At 40.7% G+C, this 20454-nt stretch overlaps 1 long non-coding RNA gene across 1 annotated transcript; it reads right to left on the bottom strand.

Moving 5' to 3' along the window:
* Positions 1 to 1416: 1416 nt before the first annotated feature.
* LOC122429986 lies at positions 1417 to 20248 on the bottom strand. Its single transcript, XR_006266198.1, has 3 exons — positions 19976 to 20248; positions 2467 to 2683; positions 1417 to 1665 (listed from the first exon to the last, which is right to left on the bottom strand). It is a non-coding gene; the product is annotated as an uncharacterized LOC122429986 (long non-coding RNA).
* Between the last annotated feature and the right edge of the window lie 206 nt (positions 20249 to 20454).

The raw sequence follows: 20454 nt of genomic DNA on the forward strand, positions 1-20454 counted from the left end.
AGTCACTCAGTCGTGTCTGACTCTCTGCAAGCCCATGGACTGTAGCCCGCCCAGGCAAGAATACTGGAGTGGGTTTCCAGTTCCTTCTCCAGGGATTTTCCAGACCCAGGGATCGAACCTGCGTCTCCTGAATTGCAGGCATTAGTTACCTGTTGCTGTGTGACAAATGAGACTGAAATTGAGCAGCTTAAGGTAACAATCATTTACAAGTGGGCATTACTAGGATCACAGGGGAAATTTAAATATGGACTGAGTATTAGATAATGTTATATCCAAAGTAAGTATCTTGGAGGTGATGATGTTATTCTGTTTTTGTAGGAGAAATATCCTTATTCTTAAAATACACATGCCAAACTATTTCAGGGTAAAATGTCATGATGTCCACAGATTTTCTCAAATGGCCTAAAAAAAATAGTTCCTCAACAGTAAACAGATAAAGAAAATGTAGCTTATTAATACAATAGAATGCTACATAAGCAATGCATATTAGTGAACTACTGATAATGCAACAAGATAAATAAATTTCATAGAAATAATATTGAGTAAAAAAGCCACACATACACAAAACTACACAATACAGTATGTTTTGAAACAACAGGGTCCTACTGTATAGCACAGGGAACTATATTCAGTATCTTGAAGTAAACCATAGTGGAAAAGAATATGAAAAAAAATGTGTATAGCTGAGTCATTTTGCTGTGCCGCAGAAAGTAACACAACATTGCAGATCAAGTATACTTCAATAAAATTAGAGAAAGAAAAAGAAAAACAGTGTATCTATTGCTGTGGAACAAACCACCCCTAAACTTTGAGGCTTAAAACAAAGATAATCATTTTATGATTTCTTGTGAGTCTGGGGGTTAACTGAACTTGAAGAACTAGTGATGTAGCCCATGAACCAAAGCATTTATCATAGCAACCACTCCACATAGCTCCTCACAATTCATGTAAGGACGCTGGTTATATGTCCCATCAGACTTGAACACCTTAAAATACCGTAAAATTTTCCCTGACTTTCTGGTTCCTGCCTTTCCATAGGACAGTTCATAAAGCCCACTTCTGCTGGCCCTCTTGGAAGTCAGGGCACCAACAGAGGATCTAAGTCCTACTTTCAAAAAAAAATCAAATTTGGGTTTCCCTGGTCACTCAGTGGTGAAGAGTCCACCTGCCAATGCAGGAGACATAGTTCGATCCCTGGTCCGGGAAGATCCCACATGTCTCGGAGCAGCTAAGCCCATGAGCCCCAGCTACTGAGTCTGTGCTTTAGAACCCAGGAGCCCCAGTGACTGAGGCCACGTGCTGCAGCTACTGAAGCCGGCGTGCCCTAGAGCCCAGGCTCCGCAACAAGAGAAGCCCCCACACCACAATGAGGAGCAGCCCCCGCTCGCCATAACAAAGACCCAGCACCACCAAAAATAAATAAATAAATTTTTTTTTAATAAATCAAATTCATGCACCTGAGACTTCAATCCACAGTTAAGCAACAGGAGGAAATGGGAATCTCCCCTCCATTCATTTCACTGGCAAAGGTGACAAGAAAAGCAACTGGCTTTGGAGAAGCAGCGTAAAAAAAGGTGAAGTTCCTGACACAGAAGTGGCTTCGAAGTGGTTTCAGTGGTGGTTGCCATAAAGTCTCATGCCTGACGACGTAGCAAACAGCACCACCTAGAAGCAGAAGTAAAGTGTTTTATCAGACCTGCTCTGCCTGGCGGTTGCAGGGGGTGCTTTATCTGTTTATAATGAGCCTCCCAGATGTTGCAGAAAGGTATTTGTTAGACTTTTTAAAGTGTTACCAAACATTAATCGGAATCAGGAAGGATACAAGAGGCTAGATTCAAAGAGTATTTGCAAACCAAAAATGTACATAATCTGGGGAAATGGCTGTTAAGAGATTCAAAATGGTTAATGTACTACAAGCAATAAAATCATAACCATGGGCTTATCTTCCTCACCAGAGAAAAGGCAAAGTCATCAGACCTTATCAGCTTTCTACAGATCAACCTCTCATGGTACAGGGCCAGCTGGGTTTTTCAGTCAAGTTACAATCCTTGAAAACACTCAGATTTTGGTCAGGCAGGATTATGAGAAAATGTTCACATACAATATTAATTAAGAAAGCTGATTTTTGCCTTATTTCCAATTTTTGGAATATTTTTCCTCGATGATTCCTACCCTTAAGGTAATGAGTTGACCAAATAAGATCTTCCAGAAATGTTCTAACTCCGTGTCCTTAATCTGACAGGCTCTTTTATAGAATAAAAGGTCTGTTTTAGAATAAGGTGTGACGATCGCCTTGCTGTGTGGCTAACAAATGGAGGTCTCGGTGATATTAAGGCCAGAGAGTTGTCGTCTGTCTAGAAGACTTTTGCCCATAAGGTCATAGTTTTATTTACCCCTTTGATAACCAGAAATAATTTTATTGCCATGTATCAACTTACTGATTCCAAGAACCCTCCCCCAACTCACCTTCTCAGAGCTTTGCTGATAGGGCCTTTCAGTGTGGATGAAATCTCATTTTCTCTGAGACACCCGAAGTTCATCAGTGATCCTGGCTCACAAGAAATTAACTTCCTTTCTGGGACTTCCCGGGTGGTCCAGTGGCTGAGACTCCATGCTCACAATGCAGGGGTCCTGGGTTCCATCCCTGTTCAGGGAACTAGATGCCTTATGCCACAACTAAAACCTGGTGCAGTCAAATAAGTAAATAAATATTAAATAAAATAAAATAAAAAACATCCTTTCCACCTGTCACGCAGGGACTTAATAAACTAGGAACTGACTTGCTCAGAGGATTTCGTAGGCCTTGTTTCCACATATAAACTTCAGTCCTTTCTCTTATTAATGACTGGTCACACCCAATTAAATGAGATTTTCCTTAATATGTGACATTTCTGGCCTGCTCAGGATTCCGAATTAGGGGATGTGAACCACTGCGTATCACTACATTGCCATACCCGTAAAAGCACTTTGCATAGTATTTGCAGAGAAGAACCATATACCAGATTTTCTATAGAATCATCACATATTCCACCGGTGAGGCTAGCCACAAAAATATTTTATTGTCTCTAGAGGTATGTTAGCTCTAAAAAGCAAAATTTGACTCACTATCCTTTAACCAAGAAGAGTTGGGATTTTTCTAAGCTTAAAAACTGTAAAAGCATTTGTCAGAATTCCAGTCATTAGGGTCATCATTATCTTTCATTTTTCCTAAGTAGTTACAGTTTTCAGTCTATGTTAAGATTTATGATAGAATACTTTTCCTGAGTTCTGAAGTTTCACTGAAACAAGAAAGACATGGTTCAAAGAACACTGAGTTTCTTTTTCCACAGGCATAGACTAAAGTTGAGGATTATAGATAGATAAGAAGAAAATGAAATGGCTTATTCACATGCTTATCAGAGTCAAGTCAAGTCAAGTGAAGTCTCTCAGTGGCGTCTGACTCTTTGCGACCCCGTGGACTATAGCCCACCAGGCTCCTCCATCCATGGGATTCTCCAAGCAAGAGTACTGGAGTGGGTTGCCATTTCCTTCTCCAGGGGATCTTCCCGACCCAGGGATTGAACCCGGGTCACCCGCATTGCAGGCAGATGCTTTACCATCTGAGCCACCAGGGAAGCTTATCAGAAAACAGAACATTTAAGACCGTATTCTAAAACAAATCACCATAATTAAATATTGGTTAACAGTTTCATTCAGTCTTATTCCCTATTCCATTGATCTAGGGCTACCAGACTATATTAATGCCAAAGAATGTTCAAACTACCACCCAATTACATTCATTTCACACATTAGCAAAATAATGCTCAAAATTCTCCAAGCCAGGCTTCAACAGAATGTGAATGGAGAACTTCCAGATGTTCAACCTGGATTTAGAAAAGGCAGAGGAACCAGAGATCAAATTGCCAACATCCATTAGATCATAGAAAAAGCAAGAGAGTTCCAGGAGAACATCTACTTCTGCTTCATTGACTATGCTAAAGCCTTTGACCGCATGGATCACAACAAACTGTGGAAAATTCTTAAAGAGATAAGAATACCAGACCACCTTATCTGCCTCCCGAGAAACCTGTATGCAAGTCAAAAAGTAACAGTCAGAACAGGACTGGTTCCAAATTGGGAAGGGAGTACATCAAGGCTGTATATTGTCACCCTGCTTATTTAACTCACATGCAGAACACATCATGCAAAATGCCGGGCTGGATGAAGCACAGGCTGGAATCAAGAGTGCTGAGAGAAATATCAATAACTTAAGATATGCAGATGATACCACCCTTATGGCAGAAAGCAAAGAGGAACTAAAGAGCCTCTTGATGAAAGTGAAAGAGGAGAGTGAAAAAGTTGGCTTAAAACTCAACATTCAAAAAACTAAGATCACGGCATCTGGTCCAATCACTTCACAGCAAATAGATGGGGAAACAATGGAAACAGTGACAGACTTTATTTTCTTGGGTTCCAAAATCACTGCAGATGGTGACTGCAGCCATGAAAGTAAAAACCGCTTTGCTCCTTGGAAGAAAAGCTATGACAACCTTCAGCAGCAGGCTGGAGAAAAAGGGCATCCGTTCAGTGGCTTGCAAACAGCTACAGAACGCTCAGGAGACGCTTATTGCGGGTGAAATTTGGGACAGTGATTGTAGCCCCCAGGGATCACCTAAGTAGGGTTCAGTTCAGTTCAGTAGCTCAGTCGTGTCCGACTCTTTGTGACCCCATGGACTGCAGCACGCCAGGCTTCCCTGTCCATCACCAACTCCCGGAGCCTGCTCAAACTCATGTCCATCGCGTCGGTGATGCCATCCAACCATCTCATCCTCTGCCTTTGTTAGTAAAGTAGTGTCTCCACTTTTTAATATGCTGTCTAGGTTTGTCATAGCTTTTCTTCCAAGGAGCAAAGCAGTTTTTAATTTCATGGCTGACAAACCTAGACAACATATTAAAAAGCAGAGACATTACTTTGCTAACAAAGGACCATCTAGTCAAGGCTATGGCTTTTCCAGTGGTCATGTATGGATGTGAGAGTTGGACCACAAAGAAGGCTGAGCACCGAAGAATTGATGTTTTTGAACTGTGGTGTTGGAGAAGACTCTTGAGAGTCCGTTGGACTGCAAGGAGATCCAACCAGTCCATCCTAAAGGAGATCAGTCCTGGGTATTCATTGGAAGGACTGATGCTGAAGCTGAAACTCCAATACTTTGGCCACCTGATGCGAAGAGCCGACTCATTGGAAAAGACCCTGATGCTGAGAAAGAATGAAGGCAAGAGAAGGGGATGACAGAGGATGAGATGGTTGGATGGCATCACCAACTCAATGTACATGAGTTTGAGCAAGCTCCGGGAGTTGGTGATGGGCAGGGAGGCCTGGCATGCTGCAGTCCATGGTGTTGCAAAGAGTCGGACACGACTGAGCGACTGAATAACAACAACAAGAAGAGCTAAAAGACTGTGTTAATGACTGCCTCTACTTCTGTACTAAAGCAGTCTTACAAGTCTTACAATTTTAAGTCCCTGGTACAGTTTTGACAAGTATCAATAGGTGGCAATGGCAGCTTAAACTGGCAAGTTTGTTCTCATAATTCTGTTCTCTGCAAGAGCAAGGATCAAGAAATCATGGTCATCATTTCAATGAGCCCTGGGATTGTCCTTTTCTGTTGTTTGTCTCAGAAGACCAAATTTTCTAACATTTGCTTTTCTTTCTTTATTATTTACTTGGTTGTGCTAGGTCTTAGTGGAGGCATTCAGGGACCTGGTTCTTCCACCAGGATGGAACTGGGGCCCCCTGCATCAGGAGCATAGACATCGGACCACCATGGAAATCCCAGAAAACCCAATTTTTGATGACAGCTTCTAGCAAAGGGCTTCAGCAATTATGAGAGAGAAACAGAAAACATCTCTTTGGTCCGGTTGGCGGGGTTTAATTAATCACAGTAACCAACAATTCAGAATAGAGGAATAGAATCTAGAAATCTCACAGGTTCACAAAGACTTACCAGTCATTACCCCAAAGGTAAGTACACATTCTAGACAGTGAGGGGCTTTGGCAACTTTCCACGGTCTTCTCGTCCAGCCTGTAAATTGCAGCCTAGGGTTTCTACTGATTAACAAAGATATTTTAAACCCAGAAACAAACCTTCTTTAAAATGAATGTATTAAAATAAGCCTGCCAGACTTGCAATATGAACCCTTCCTGTGTGTGCTTAACCCTTCCTGAAACATCTACGTGCGTGCATACTAAGTCACTCCTGTCTTGTCCAACTCTGCGAACCTATGGCCTGTAGCCCGCCAGGTTCCTCTGTCCATGGGGTTCTCCAGGCAAGAACACTGGAGTGGGTTGCCGTGCCCTTCCCCAGGGCTGCAGTCATAATAAATACCTACAGTCTGCAGTGGGACTTCCCTAGTGGCTCAGATGGTAAAGAATCTGCCTGCAATGCAGAAGACCCAGGTTCAATCCCTGGGTGGGGAAGATCCCCTGGAGTAGGAAATGGTAACCCACTCCAGTGTTGTTGCCTGGAGAATCCCATGGACAGAGGAGCCTGGTGGGCTACAGTCCACGGGATCACAGAGTTAGACATGACTGAGCGACTAATGCACACACACACACACTCTGCAATATTTTTATCTGGACAAGATTAATCAAGGAAAGATTGAGCAGCCCGTGTTTTGTCAGCTTTTTCTACGTTGTGGGGCTGATACACAAGGGAGCTCTTTTGAGAGAGCAGAATGACTTCAGAGTGAATGTGCTGTGCTGTCCGTCACGGTGTGTGCTAAGTCTACCCTTAGTGGAAGTGTGTAAAGCTTGCCAAGTGCACCTAAAAAACGTCCTTCTGCAGCCCACTTGGAGACAGATTCAGCCTTTGGCGCCACCTAGTGGTCAAACAAGTAGTGGCTAGCCAGTGGGGGGAAAAGGGTAAAAAATAGCTGGACAATTTTAGATTTTTCAATTCAGATTTTAGGCTTCAGGAAGGGGACCAAAAAAAGAATTTTCAGAGGAAACTGGTCACTTAATTAATATAAATGGACAGGTACCTAAGAGTGAGCAATTGTTAAAGCTTTTGCTATCCCAATAACCAGAGTGAAAATAAAACATTTTAAAATAAAGAAGTTAGCATAATAATTATAAGAAGCTTTTGGTCTCTCATAATTCAAAGGGTTTTTTTTTATTTGTTTTTAAAACAATATAAGAACATGGAAGTATCAGCAAAATATTCAAATTACCAGGATACTGAGTGAGTAAGAGTATTCTGAAAAGAAATAGCTGTTGGCTGGGCTGATTACACTCAAGGGGAAAAAAACTTTTTTTATTTCTTTCTAACAGTGCAGTGACTATTCCAAGAGCAAGTGTGAACAAATCCTCTCTTTTTTTGCTTGTTAATTTTAATTCATTATAATGTATGTGTTTTAAATATACAGAAATATAGTTAGATGACAATATTATTTAAAGCTTTCAACTTCAGCTTTAAATGTAAATTAATCTTATTAATACAATAATGTGTGTGTGACATTGAGCTTACCATCTTTTTTTATTGAAGTATAGTTGATTTACAGTGTTGTGTTAGTTTCAAGTGTATAGGTTTACATATATGTGGGCGTCCCAGGTGGCACTAGTGGTAAAGAAGCTGCCTCCCAATGCAGGAGACAGAGACGTGGGTACCATCCCTGGGTCAGGAAGATCCCCTGGAGGAGGGCATGGCAACCCACTCCAGCATCCTTGCCTGGAGAATTCCCATAAAACAGAGTTCATGGGGTCGCAAAGAGTCAGACCCGACTGGAGTGACTGAGCATGCACACATGCAAATATATATGTATATATATTCGTTTTTTCATTTCTCGGCCTTCTGGCTACGATCAAGTGTAGTATGAGGGCTTCCCAGGTGGCACAGTGGTAAATAATCTGCCTGCCAATGCAGGAGACGCAAGAGATGCAGGTTCAATCCTGGGTCGAAAAGATCCCCTGGAGTAGGAAATGGCAACCCACTCCAGTATTCTTGCCTGAAAAATTCCTTGGAAAGAGGAGCCTGGTGATCTATGGTCCATAAGGTCTCCAAGAATCAGATGTGACTGAGCACACATATTCTTTTTCAGATTGTTTTCCTGTATCAGTTCAGCTCGGTTGCTCAGTCGTGTCCGACTCTGAGACCCCGCGGACTGCAGCTGCCAGGACACAATATTGATATAGCTCCCAGTGCTACACAGCCGATCCTTGTTGGTTATCAGTTTCACATGTAATAGTCTGTGTGTGTGTGACTTCCAAATTCCTCATTTATCCCTCCCGCCAACCTTTCCCCTGTGGTAACCAAAAGTTTGCTTCCTGTGTCTATGAATCTGTTTTATAAACAAGTTCATTTATATCATTTTATTAATTACCACATATAAGTTATACATGACGCTTCCTTGGTGACTCAGATGATAAAGAATCTGCCTGTGATGCAGGAGACCCGGGTTCGATCCCTGGGTTATACATGTTATTTGTCTTTCTTTGTCTGACTTACTTCACTTAATATGATCATCTCTAGGCCCATCTCAGTTGCTGCAAATGGCATTATTTCATGCTTTTTTATGACTGAGAAATATTCCATTATATATATGTACATATATATATACACACACACATATGTCACATCTTTTTTATCCATTCATCTTAAGTTGACCATCTTAATTTGAGTTTTGCAAAGAGTAAATATGGATAAGAGTATATACATAGTAATGATAACCCTATATGCAAAACAGAAAAAGAGACACAGATGTACAGAACAGACTTTTGGACTCTGTGGGAGAAGGCAAAGGTGGGATGTTTCGAGAGAACAGCATTGAAATGTGTATATTATCTATAATGAAACAGATCACCAGCCCAGGTTGGATGCCTGAGACAAGTGCACTGGGAAGACTCAGAGGGATTGGGTAGAGAGGGAGGTGGGAGGGGGGATCAGGATGGGGAACACATGTAAATCCATGGCTGATTCATGTCAATGTGTGACAAAACCCACTACAATATTGTAAAGTAATTAGCCTCCAACTAATAAAAATAAATGGGAAAAAAAAGAGTATATACATAAAAGCTGATTCAGTCTTTTTCAGTGAATCAGTATTTTTTTTCCTTTGTCTCTATGAATTATTATTTCTTTTAAGCATGTTGCAGGTAATCAAAAGTTATTTCTTAATTAGCTCAAGTTAAATTAGCCCAAAGTTATAAAATCATTTAGGTGAGACTACAAAGTTAACATAATCACTATTGATCTTAGAAGTTTTCACTTAGAGGTGAAATTTTTAATTTTTAGGGAGAAAGTAAGTGGAGAAACTGTCAAATGATTTGCAACATTGTCTAAAGTTCACAAGAATCAATAGTTTAAAAAAATAAAAGCATATCCTGTGTTAATTAGATTAAATACATATGTTTACATTTAGGTTTGCTTCCCAGGAACTGAGACAGCAAAAGGAATCTGAGGACAGAAGTCCTTTAGTTTTTTTTTCCCCCAAAATCAATTTAAAGTGATAGAAACCAAATTAGTAAGTGTCTAGAGTGGGAAGTGACTGCAAAATATCAAGAGAGAGAGAACTTTTGAGACAAGAAAAATGTTCTGTGTATCAGGTGAGGTGGTGGTTACATGTGTATTCATTTGTCAAAACTCATCAAGCTGAATACTTTAAATGGTTCCATTGGTTTTATGTAAATTACACTTCAATAAAGTTTTTCATGTTCTTAAATCATTTTAAAAACTCTTTGAGTCATAAGAGACCTAAAGCTTCTTATAATCATCATGTTACCCTCTTACATTTATTTTTAAATGTTTTATTGTCACTCTGGTTATTGGAATAGCAAAACCAAATAGGTTATAGGTCAAGAAGAGCACATCAAACATACTATTTCCTTTTTTGCTCCCGAATTTAATAGATCAGATGTTTAAACTCAAATTATTTAAACTAAACGAAAACAGAAACATCTGTGACACAGTTTAGAAGGATTGGAGTGTAAGGCCCCTGGTCCAGTCCCTGACACTTTCCTCAGCCCATAGATCCTGTATCAACTCCAGGCAAGAAAAATGGTTCTAACTTCATCAGGAGTCCTTCCCAAATCTACCATTTACTGACCAGATATTTACTAATTTAGGCCTTTCACTCTTCTTTCTTCTACCATAGTTTTCAAAAGTAAACTTTAAGTTCAAAAGCTCCATCATTTTAAATCTTTTTTTAAAAAACCGAAGTCTAGTTGATTTAGCTGTTAGTTGTTAGCTTCAGGTGTAAAGTGATTCAGTTATACATTTTTTCCAGATTCTTTCCCCTTACAGGTTATTATAAAATATTGAGTACAGTTCCCAGTGTTACACGGTGGATCTTAGCTAACTGTTTTATATAGTGGTGTGTTTATGTTAATCTCTAACTCCTGATCTATCCCTCCAAGAGTTTAACCTGTTGATATCTTTGTCTGCCTGTGGCCACTCAAGGCATGCAGGGGTAATGCTTTATCTGTCTCTATATTAGAAAGACAAAACAACCTTCAGCTGATGTCTTAGAATTTTTCTCCTGTACATTGGAAAATATAAAAAAATACAGGAAATGTCCTTACAGGATACAGGCCACAAGGGCACAATTACCTTGGGAAGCAGAGTGATACGGGGAGGGGGAAGTAAAAAAAAGGAGATCTTTTACCCTTTTTGCACTCTTCTATAGGGTTTGAACTTTTTATAACAAGATACTTTAGAACAAGAAATCAGGTATTTACTATGGAATTTTAAAAATAAGAAATGGATGGATTTTCCACTAGGTGGTAGTGGAGAATTAGAATTAATATTAGTCTGAAGCTATAGGGCAGAAGGGAATACTTACTAAGCTGAGAATAAAAGGCTCTAGCTCATTTGTAGCTTCAAATGTTTATTTAAAAGTTCAGTCTGAGGTTTCATTGCTTCATGAACACTAGATAACAGATTCATGTGTTTGAGCGACGCTTTTCTGGTCATGTTCTCCCATTACCTGCGTGTCTGAAAACTGGCCTGAGATGTGCTTCTACTGAAATTGAACAGTCCTAACACCGGGAGCCCAGTCAGGAGCTCTGTGACGACCTAGACAGGTGGAATGTCGGGCGGAGCTCAAGAAGGAGGGGATATAAATATGCAATTACGACTGATTAGTGTTGATGTACAGCTGAAACCACCACAACATTGTAAAGCAATTATCCTTCAATTAAAAAAGAAAGTATAAAACGCTTGCTTTCTTTGGTTGCATAAGTCTGAAAGGATTTCTTAAAATTAAATAATTATTGACGTTTCACTGTTATGATACTATGTGATACTATTTCTTGTGACTTTTACTCTAAGGAGTTGAGGAATTCGGATGTAACAACTTTGCATCCTGAAGGAAAGAATTAGATTGTTGACTGTCTCTTCATGGAAGATCTAACAGAGAAACTATAGAGGTTCAGAGACGCGGGGTTTTTTAATCTGTTAATTCAACCTTTCTCTCAGGGCTTAAAAAATAAAATTTTTTTTTAAAAAAGGACTTCTGGGGAAAAAAAGAAAATCGAATAATTGAGATGCATTATGGAATAATGGAATCTTGAGAAGAGATACATACTGATAACAAATATATACATTTTTTCCTTAGCCGAAGTGAAACTGCAGAAATATACATTGACTCTGCACACACTCCTCTCCTTAAGTCTCCCTGGATAGAGGGAGGATGCGTATTCTGGAGGAGCATCCCACAGGTGGTCTGCAGCATCCTTACCTAAGCTCCAACATGCTTAACCCATCGCATCAATGACCCTCATGTCTCTGCCCAGTTGCAGGGCCCCCTCCATCCAAAAGCAGCAGGACACACGTTCTTTTCAAGTGCACATGGAACATCTTCCAAAATAGATCACATGTTTCGCCACAAAATAAGTCTCAAGAAATTTAAGAAGGTTGAAATCATATCAAGCATCTTTTGGGATCACAACAGTATAAAACTAGAAATCAACTACAAGAAAAAAGCTGCAAAAAACACGAACACATGGAGACTAAACTACATGCTCCTAAACAACCAATGGGTCAAGGAAGAAATCAAGGAATAAGTCAAAAATACCTTGAGACAAGTGAAAATAGAAACACATCTGTCCAACATCTATGAGACACAGAAAAGCAATCCTAAGGGGGAAGTTCAAAGCAATACAGGCCTAATCCCAAGAAACAAGAGAAATCTCAAATAAATAACCTACTTTTACACCTAAAGGAATTAGAAAGAGAAGAACAAATAAAGCCCAAAGTTCATAGAGGAAAGAAAGTAAAGATTAAAGCAGAAATACATGAAATACAGACTTTTTAAAAAGAGAAGATTAAGAGACTAAGAATTAACTCTTTGAAAAGGTAAACAATCAACACTTAGTTCCTTATATATTTTGGATATGTCTCCTTAGGCAAAAGAAAAGAAAAAATAAAGAAATGGGATTACACCAAACTAAAAAGTACAGCAAAGGACATCACCAACATCATGAAAAGGCAACCTACTGAACTGAAGACAATATTTGTCAGTGACATACCCAATAACGGGTTGATATCCAAAATATGTAAAGAACTCATGCAACTAAATGGAAAAACACATCCTAATTAAATCAACACTTTTCCCTCAAAGACACACAGCTGACCAACAAGCACATGAAAAGGTGTGCAACATCACTAGTCATTACAGAAAAGCAAACAAAACCTTGATGAAATACCTCTTCATACCTGTCAGAATGGTCATCGAGAGGACAAGAAATAACAAGCATTCATGAGGGTGTGGAGCACAGGGAACCCATGTGGACAGTTGGCAGAAATATTGGTGTCATCATTGTGGAAAACATATGGAGGTCCCTCAAAAACCTAGAAGTGAACTATCATAGGATCCAGCAATTCTGGGTATTTATCTGAAGAATATGAAACACTAATTTTAAAAGATATATATATATATACACTTCTATGTTCATTGAAGTACTGTTTACAATAGCCAAGATTGGAATTCACCTAAATGTGGATCAATAGATAGATGAAGAAAAAAGATGAGGCATGTAAATACACAGCAGAACACTCCTCAGCCATAAGAAAGACGAAATCTTGCCGTTTGCAATGACATGAATGGACCTGGAGGGTATTACACTAAATGAAATGTCAGAGAAAAACAAATGCCATGTGAGTTTACTTAGGGATCTACGTGGGCAATAACAAAAGAAATATGAACAGCTATAAAAAATAGAAATAGACTCACAGACACAGAGAACAAACTGGCCGTTCCGAGAGGCCGAGGGGCTGGGAGGGGGGATGAAATCAGTGAAGGAGGTTAACAGGTACAAACTGCCAGATATAAAATAAATAAGTCACCCGAATGTAATGTACACATAGGGAATACAGTAAATAATATTGGAACAACTATGTATGGTGGCTAATAGTAACTGGTCTTATTGCAGTGATCATGTCACATACAAAGATTTGGATTACTATGTTGTAAACTGAAACTAATGTAATATTGTGTGTTAATACAACTCAATAAAAGAATAAAATAAAATGTGATTCCAAGTGCATTTCTATCGCAGGGCAGCAATGGAGATGCAGACATAGAGAACAGGCTTGTGGACACATGGGAGGGAGGAGAGGGAGGGAAGAATGGAGAGGAGCTTAGAAACATACATGAAGAGACCCTGATGCTGGGAGGGATTGGGGGCAGGAGAAGGGGACGACAGAGGATGAGATGGCTGGATGGCATCACCAACTCAGCGGACATGGGTTTGAGTAAACTCCGGGAGTTGGTGATGGACAGGGAGACCTGGAGTGCTGCAGTCCATGGGATCGCAAAGAGTCAGACACGACTGAGCGACTGAACTGAACTGAACCTTATGTAAAATAGTCAGTGGGAATTTGCTGTGACTCAGAGAGCTCAAACCAGGGCTCTGTGACAGCCTAGAAGGGTGGGATGGGGTGGGAGGTGGGAGGCAGGTTCAGGAGGGAACCTATGTAATATCTCGGCTGACTCATGTTGATGTACGGCAGAAACCAACAATACTGTAATTATCCTTCAGTTAAAAATAAATAATTTTTAAAAGCCGTTCTCATTCATAATTCTCTGATAACTATTCAGGATGTACATAATTTTGTATATTTACTGCTCATTCATATTTCCTTCTTTTGTGAAATTCCTATCCCCATCTTTTGACCATTTTCTCTTGGATTGCTATTAACTATTCTGAATATAATCCTATGTGAATTATGTGTGATGCAAGAAAATCTAGTTTGTAGCTTTTGGTTTTCTTTCTTTAAAGTGTATTCTGATGAAAGTTTCTAATTTTAATATGGCCAGATTTATTAACCTTTCCTTTATTTTTCTGTTTTCAAGTATTTGTGTGTGTCTTATTTGATAACTGTTTTCCCATCTTGAAGTCATACAGTTAATTTTTTTACATTTTTATCTGAAAGTTTTAATGTCTTGTCTCTAACATTTTATCCCTTGCATGCATGCTAAATTGATTCGGTCGTGTCCGACTCTTTGTGACCCTATGGACTGTAGCCCGCCAGGCTCCTCTGTCCATGGGATTCTCCAGGCAGGAAATACTGGAGTGGGTTGCTGTGCCCTTCTCCAGTGGATCTTCCCGACCCAGGGATCAAACCCACGTCTCTTATGTCTCCTGCATTGGCAGGCAGGTTCTTTACCACTAGCACCACCTGGGAAACCCTTTTAAACCTTAGTTCTTTTGGAATGTATTTTTACGTGTGATGAATGTATATTCAATTGTTTCAGTGTCTTTAAGAGTACATCTTTTACCCACTTGAATGCCCACTCTTCATATATTGGTACAAGGGGACCTGATGCTGTCTTTCTATTCTATTTTATGGGTCCAGCTGGCTACACACATACCATCATTGGTAGTGCATGCTCTTAAATACAGTGGCATTGTTAATACCTTGTTATATGGTTGAGAAATCCCCTCAACTTCCTCTTTGTCTTCAGCGGCATCTTGCCTCTTCTTAACCTTTTTCTACTTTATTTCATTTAGAATCAGTTTGTCTACATTCCATGGGGCTTCCTTGGTGGCTCAGACAGTAAAGAGTCTGCCTGCCATGCAGGAGCCACAAGAGATGTAAGTTCGATCCCTGGGTCCAGAAGATCTCCTGGAAGAAGTCATAGCAACCCACTCCAGCATTCTTGTCTGGAGAATCTCATGGACAGAGGCGCCTGGCAGGCTCTAGTCCATAGGGTCCCAAAGAGTCAGACACAACGGAAGCCACTTAGCACCCACATTCCATGAAATACCCAATAGAGAGGTTTTTTTTGAGGAATTGCATTGAAGTTGTAGATCACACAGGAGAAAACTGACATTTTCTAATATTGAGGCTTCCTAACCTGGTGGGCTGCCGTCTATGGGGTCACATAGAGTCGGACACGACTGAAGTGACTTAGCAGCAGCAGCAGCAGCAACCATAATTATGGTATATCTCTCCATTTCCATGGGACTTTCAATATTTTTAGTTTCCCCCATTTAAATCTTGTATGTCTTTTCTTTCTGAGAATTTATTTCTAGTTCCTGCAAGTTTGTTATTAAATGAGACCATTTTATCACATGTCCCACTTGTTTGTTTTGAAAGTGCAATTGATTTTTGTGTGTATTTATCCCACCATCTGGCTAAACTGTTATTTATCCTTATGTCTTAGATTTTGGGGCATTTTTTTCTGTAGACAATCATATCACGTATGAATAATGAACACTTGTTTTCTTCCTTTCCTATCCTTCTAACTATATTTTTCCTTCTTTCCTTCCTTTCTTTCTTTCCTTTTGGCTGTTGTTAAAACTCCCCAATTCTCTAAGGAACTCCACTATGCCATTTTCGATTTCACAGTATAACATTTGACTCTCTAGAAGGGTCTACCTCTTTTTAACTCAATTCCAGTGATAGAATTTCAGCTCTTAGCCTTAAGACGCAGGTGACAAAATTCTCTGTAAGAGAATAAGAAAAGGATGTTCTTTTCTGCTCAGGAAGCTGGGGAAAACAATGAAAGCATTTTTAACATAAATCTGTCTTTGTAAATGCTATATCTAACAAAGATAATTTGTCAAACCCTTAGACCTTAAACACTTTGGACGAGACCAGATAAAATACCCCTTAACCTGTAAAACATCTGTAAGTTTGAGCACTCATCTTTCTTAACAATGTAGAGAGCCCTAGTGATATTGTTAACATCTCCATTTGTAGGAAGCTAAAATTACTTGAGAATTTTTTCTGTCAAAGGAGAAAAAAGAATAACTGGCATTTTTCTCTTCTCATACACATAGAACAAAATGACTCTACTCGACTTTTTATTAAACAAAGAATGAAAGACTGTTGAATGACTGAACCAAGAAGAAAGAAGAACCATAATGTGAGTGATTCTATACTGAGCCTAAAAATGAGCCCACAGTAATAGTAAGAAGGAAAGTTTTTAATCCTAAAAAATCAAGTAAGACAAATCTTTGTTTGGGCCTCACTGGGAGTCTGCCTGGTTCTGTGATCTTTCCCCAGATATCTCAAAACTTTGTCACTCAAGACTCATTTGTACCAAAAATCCAGAGCTATTAGAAAGTAAGAAAATTACAGGACTTTCTTTCATTGCTGATTTTTGTCTAAAGATTTCTGCCAGATGTCACAGGTATAGGTCCAGGTGGAATCTGATCTGTGAGTATACTAGTTGAATCCAAGCAGGCATTCCCAAACTTGAGTGCATAGAAACCCTCTGTAAAATGTGTTAAAATTCAGATTCCTGGGTCCTGTATCCAGAATGTCTGATTCAGAAGGTTTGAGTTCAGACATAAGAATTTTCATTTTAAGTACATTTCTGGGTGATGCTGAAGCTTCTAGTCCGAAGACCACATGTTGAAAACGACTGGAGTAGAAAAACAACTGTAATTCCAGCATATGTTCCAGTATTCATTTTCCTAAGTTGGTTGTGCTCTAAATTCATCTGATTCCAAGTGAGTGATTCTTGGTGAGAAATGAGGCTGAGCTGGAGAGTGTCTCCATGGAGGGACCTGAGAACAACCCAGCCGGGTTTAAGTACATGATGCAGAACACAGAGGTTGCAGTAGGTGGCTTTTCCTCAGTAAGAGATCCACAACCCACCACCCCAAGTTTTTTTAAGGAAACATAAGGAAGCCATGTGCTTTTTTTTCTCTTCTAGATGTATGTGGTTTCTTCTTTCTCTTCCTTGGCAGGAAAGTGCTATTGTACAATCTCCAGCTTTCCCAAGAAGTTAATGATTTCTCCTTTATTAGAGTGTGAGTTTTATTTTCCCTGTTGTGAAAGCCCATGTGAACCACGTGTTTAGGATGTTTGTATCTATATTCACGGATGGGACTGACTTATTTTCCTTTTTTGTACTATCTTTGTCAAATTTTTAGTATAAAGTTTATATAAGCCTCCTAAAGGGCTTCCCTGCTGGCCCAATCAGTAAAGAATTCAGGAGACACAGGTTCGATCCCTGGGTTGGGAAGATCTCCTGGAGGAAGGCATGGCAACCCACTCCAGTATTCTTTCCTGGAGAATCCCCAAGGACAGAGGAACCTGGCGGGCTGCAGTCCATAGGGTTGCAAAGAGTAGGACACGACTGAGCAACTCAGCATTGCACAAGCCTCCTAAAAGAAGTACGGGATATACCCTCCTTTAATACCTGTAAGAATTTCTGTAGGATTAGAATTGCTTTTTCCGTAAGTGTTTGGTACAACTTTGTTGTTACTGAGTTGCTAAGTCATGTCCAAACTCCTTTGAGACCCCATGGACTGTAACCGACCAGGCTCCTCAGTCCATGGGATTCTCCAGACAAGAATACCAAAATAGGCTACCATTTCCTTCTCCAGGGGATCTTCCCGAGTCAGGGATTGAACCTGCATCCACCCGAGTCTCTGCATCGCAGGCAGATTCTTTACCACTGAGGCATCAGAGAAGCTCCTGGTACAACTTACCAGTGTAGCATCCAGGGTTTGAGTTTCTTTTGTGCAAAGACATTCAACAATCAATTTAATTTTTCCTACATGATTATTAAAACAAAGAATTCAGTGCAACTGAAAAATGATGAGCTGGCCACTGTGTGGAAGCTCCAACCAGAGATATTTTCAGAAAGAAATGACAAAGCCCCTTTCCATTACATGCCATGTCCTGAAGGAAGATCACTGTGACTCAGGGCTCCTTTCCTTATAAATGAGTCTAAGGGTGGTAGGGGAGGGCTCAGAGGGAGAAGGCTCTGGGTTACCTTGGGGGAGGGTTGTTTGCTTTTCTTTTCTTTTTTTAATTTTATTTACATATAGTTTATTTACAATGTGTTAATTTATGCTGTACAGCAAAGTGATTCAGTTTTATATATATATATATAGAGAGAGAGAGTATTCTTTTCCATTATGGTTTATCATAGGGTATTGAACAAAGTTCCTTCTGCTATATAGTAGGACCTTGTTGTTATCCATCCTTTATATAATAGTTTGCATCTGCTAATCCCAAATTCCCAATCTATGTCTTCCCTGACCCCAAGCCCCTTGGCAACTACAAGTGTGTTCTTTATGCCTGTGAGTCTGTTTCTGTTTTGTAGAAAGGTTCATTTGTGTCATATTTTAGATTCCACATGTAAGTGTGTATGTGGAGGGGTGGGGATTAAGTCACTTGAGTTGTGTCTGACTCTGCAACTCTATGGACTGTAACTTGCCAGGTTCTTCTGTCCCTGGGATAACAGTGTCCAGGCAAGAACACTGGAGTGGGTTGCCATGCCCTCCTCCAGGGGATCTTCCTAACTCAGGGATCAAACCCGCATCTCCTGCAGCTCACTGAGCCCCTGGGGAACACCCCCATGCCCCCCACCCGACATAAGTGATACGTGCTATTTGTCTTTCTGTTCCTCACTCACCAGGTCCATGCATGTTGCTGCCACTGGTTTACTTTGGAAGCAAGGGCACCAGGAGCTCAGTTCAAGGAGAGGGATCGATGCTTTTCAAATTAAAAAAAAAAAAAAAAGTTTTGTTTAGGACTTCCCTGGTGCTCCAGTGGTTAAGAATGTGCCTGTCAATACAGGGGACACGGGTTCGATCCCTGATCCGAGAAGATCCCACATGCTATGAAGCAAATTAAGCCTGTGATCCACAGCTACTGAATCCACATACTCTAGAGCTCATGCTCTGCAACAAGAGAACCCACCGCAATGAGAAGCCATGCACCAGGGGGAGAAAGCCCACGCACAGCAATGAGGGCCCAGTGCTGCCAAAAATAAGCTAGTTAATTAAAATTTGTTAAGTATTTATAAAGAAGCAAGTTTTTAAAATATATATATACACCTGTTGATACACACAAATATATTTAACTGAAGCATTTCACTAAACTGTAGTTACACTCACTATTTGTGGTTCATGTTGCTACTTCCTATTCTCCTGTATTAATTCCATTCCACTAAATATATATTTATCGTATATTTATTTCCTATAGGGCTTCCCTGGTGACTCAGCTGGTAAAGAATCCGACTGCAATGTAGGAGACCCAGGTTCGATTCCTGGATTGGGAAGATACCCTGGGAGAAGGAAATGGCAACCCACTCCAGTATTCTTGCCTGGTGATACATATTACTATATATTTTATAAATATCTTATAGATACATATAGATGGCGCTAGCAGGTGGTAAAGATACCACCGGCTAATGTAGGAGACCTAAGAGACAAGGGTTCGATCCCTGGGTCGGGAAGATCCCCTTGAGAAGGGCATGGCAACCCACTCCAGGATTCTCGCCTAGAAAATCCCATAGACAGAGAAGCCTGGCAGGCTAGACAGTCCATAGCTGTCGCAGAGTTGGACACGACTGGAGCAAATTTAGCACTCCCATATATTATATATAAAATATATACAAATATTACATACATTTACATTACTTATCCCATTCCACTAATAACACACATACACATACAGGCTTTCAGCGCCGTGAATGAGGCTCGGGAATGGATCTAGGAGCATGACCCACGCTAGGGGTTCCCAGGACCCACCTTTCCCCATCCGTGGTGCCAGTGATTCCAGGGTTCTCTCTTCAGACACATCTGACGCCCCTCCTTCCACCTGCCCACGGGGAAGATTCCAGCGTTAGTCAAGATTCGCACTGATCAAGCCAAATGCCGTGAACTTCCTTCCTGAGTTCCCACTTCGTGCTGTGGCATCTGGAACCCGATAACTACTAGAAGTGCCCGTCCGGCTCCTTTCATGGGTCCTGCCGCAGGGGCGAGCAGGTGCGCGGGGAACCGCGGTGAGGCCGGACAGCTCGGGTCAGGGCGGGCCGGCGCTCCTCCGGGAGAGCGGAGAGCAGCCCCGCGGGATCCGAGCGGGAGGGTGGGGCTCTGGGCCCCGGGCCGGCGCCGAGCTGTGACTGGCGTTCCAGAGAGCCAATCATACCCTCCGACCCGAGGGGGTGGGGCCCGAGTGCGCCGGGTGCGGTGGCGGAGAATCCCCGGGGCCCAGTGCTGCGATTTCA

The sequence above is a fragment of the Cervus canadensis genome, chromosome 28 (assembly GCF_019320065.1).
Source record: "Cervus canadensis isolate Bull #8, Minnesota chromosome 28, ASM1932006v1, whole genome shotgun sequence".
Taxonomy (NCBI): Eukaryota; Metazoa; Chordata; class Mammalia; order Artiodactyla; family Cervidae; genus Cervus; species Cervus canadensis.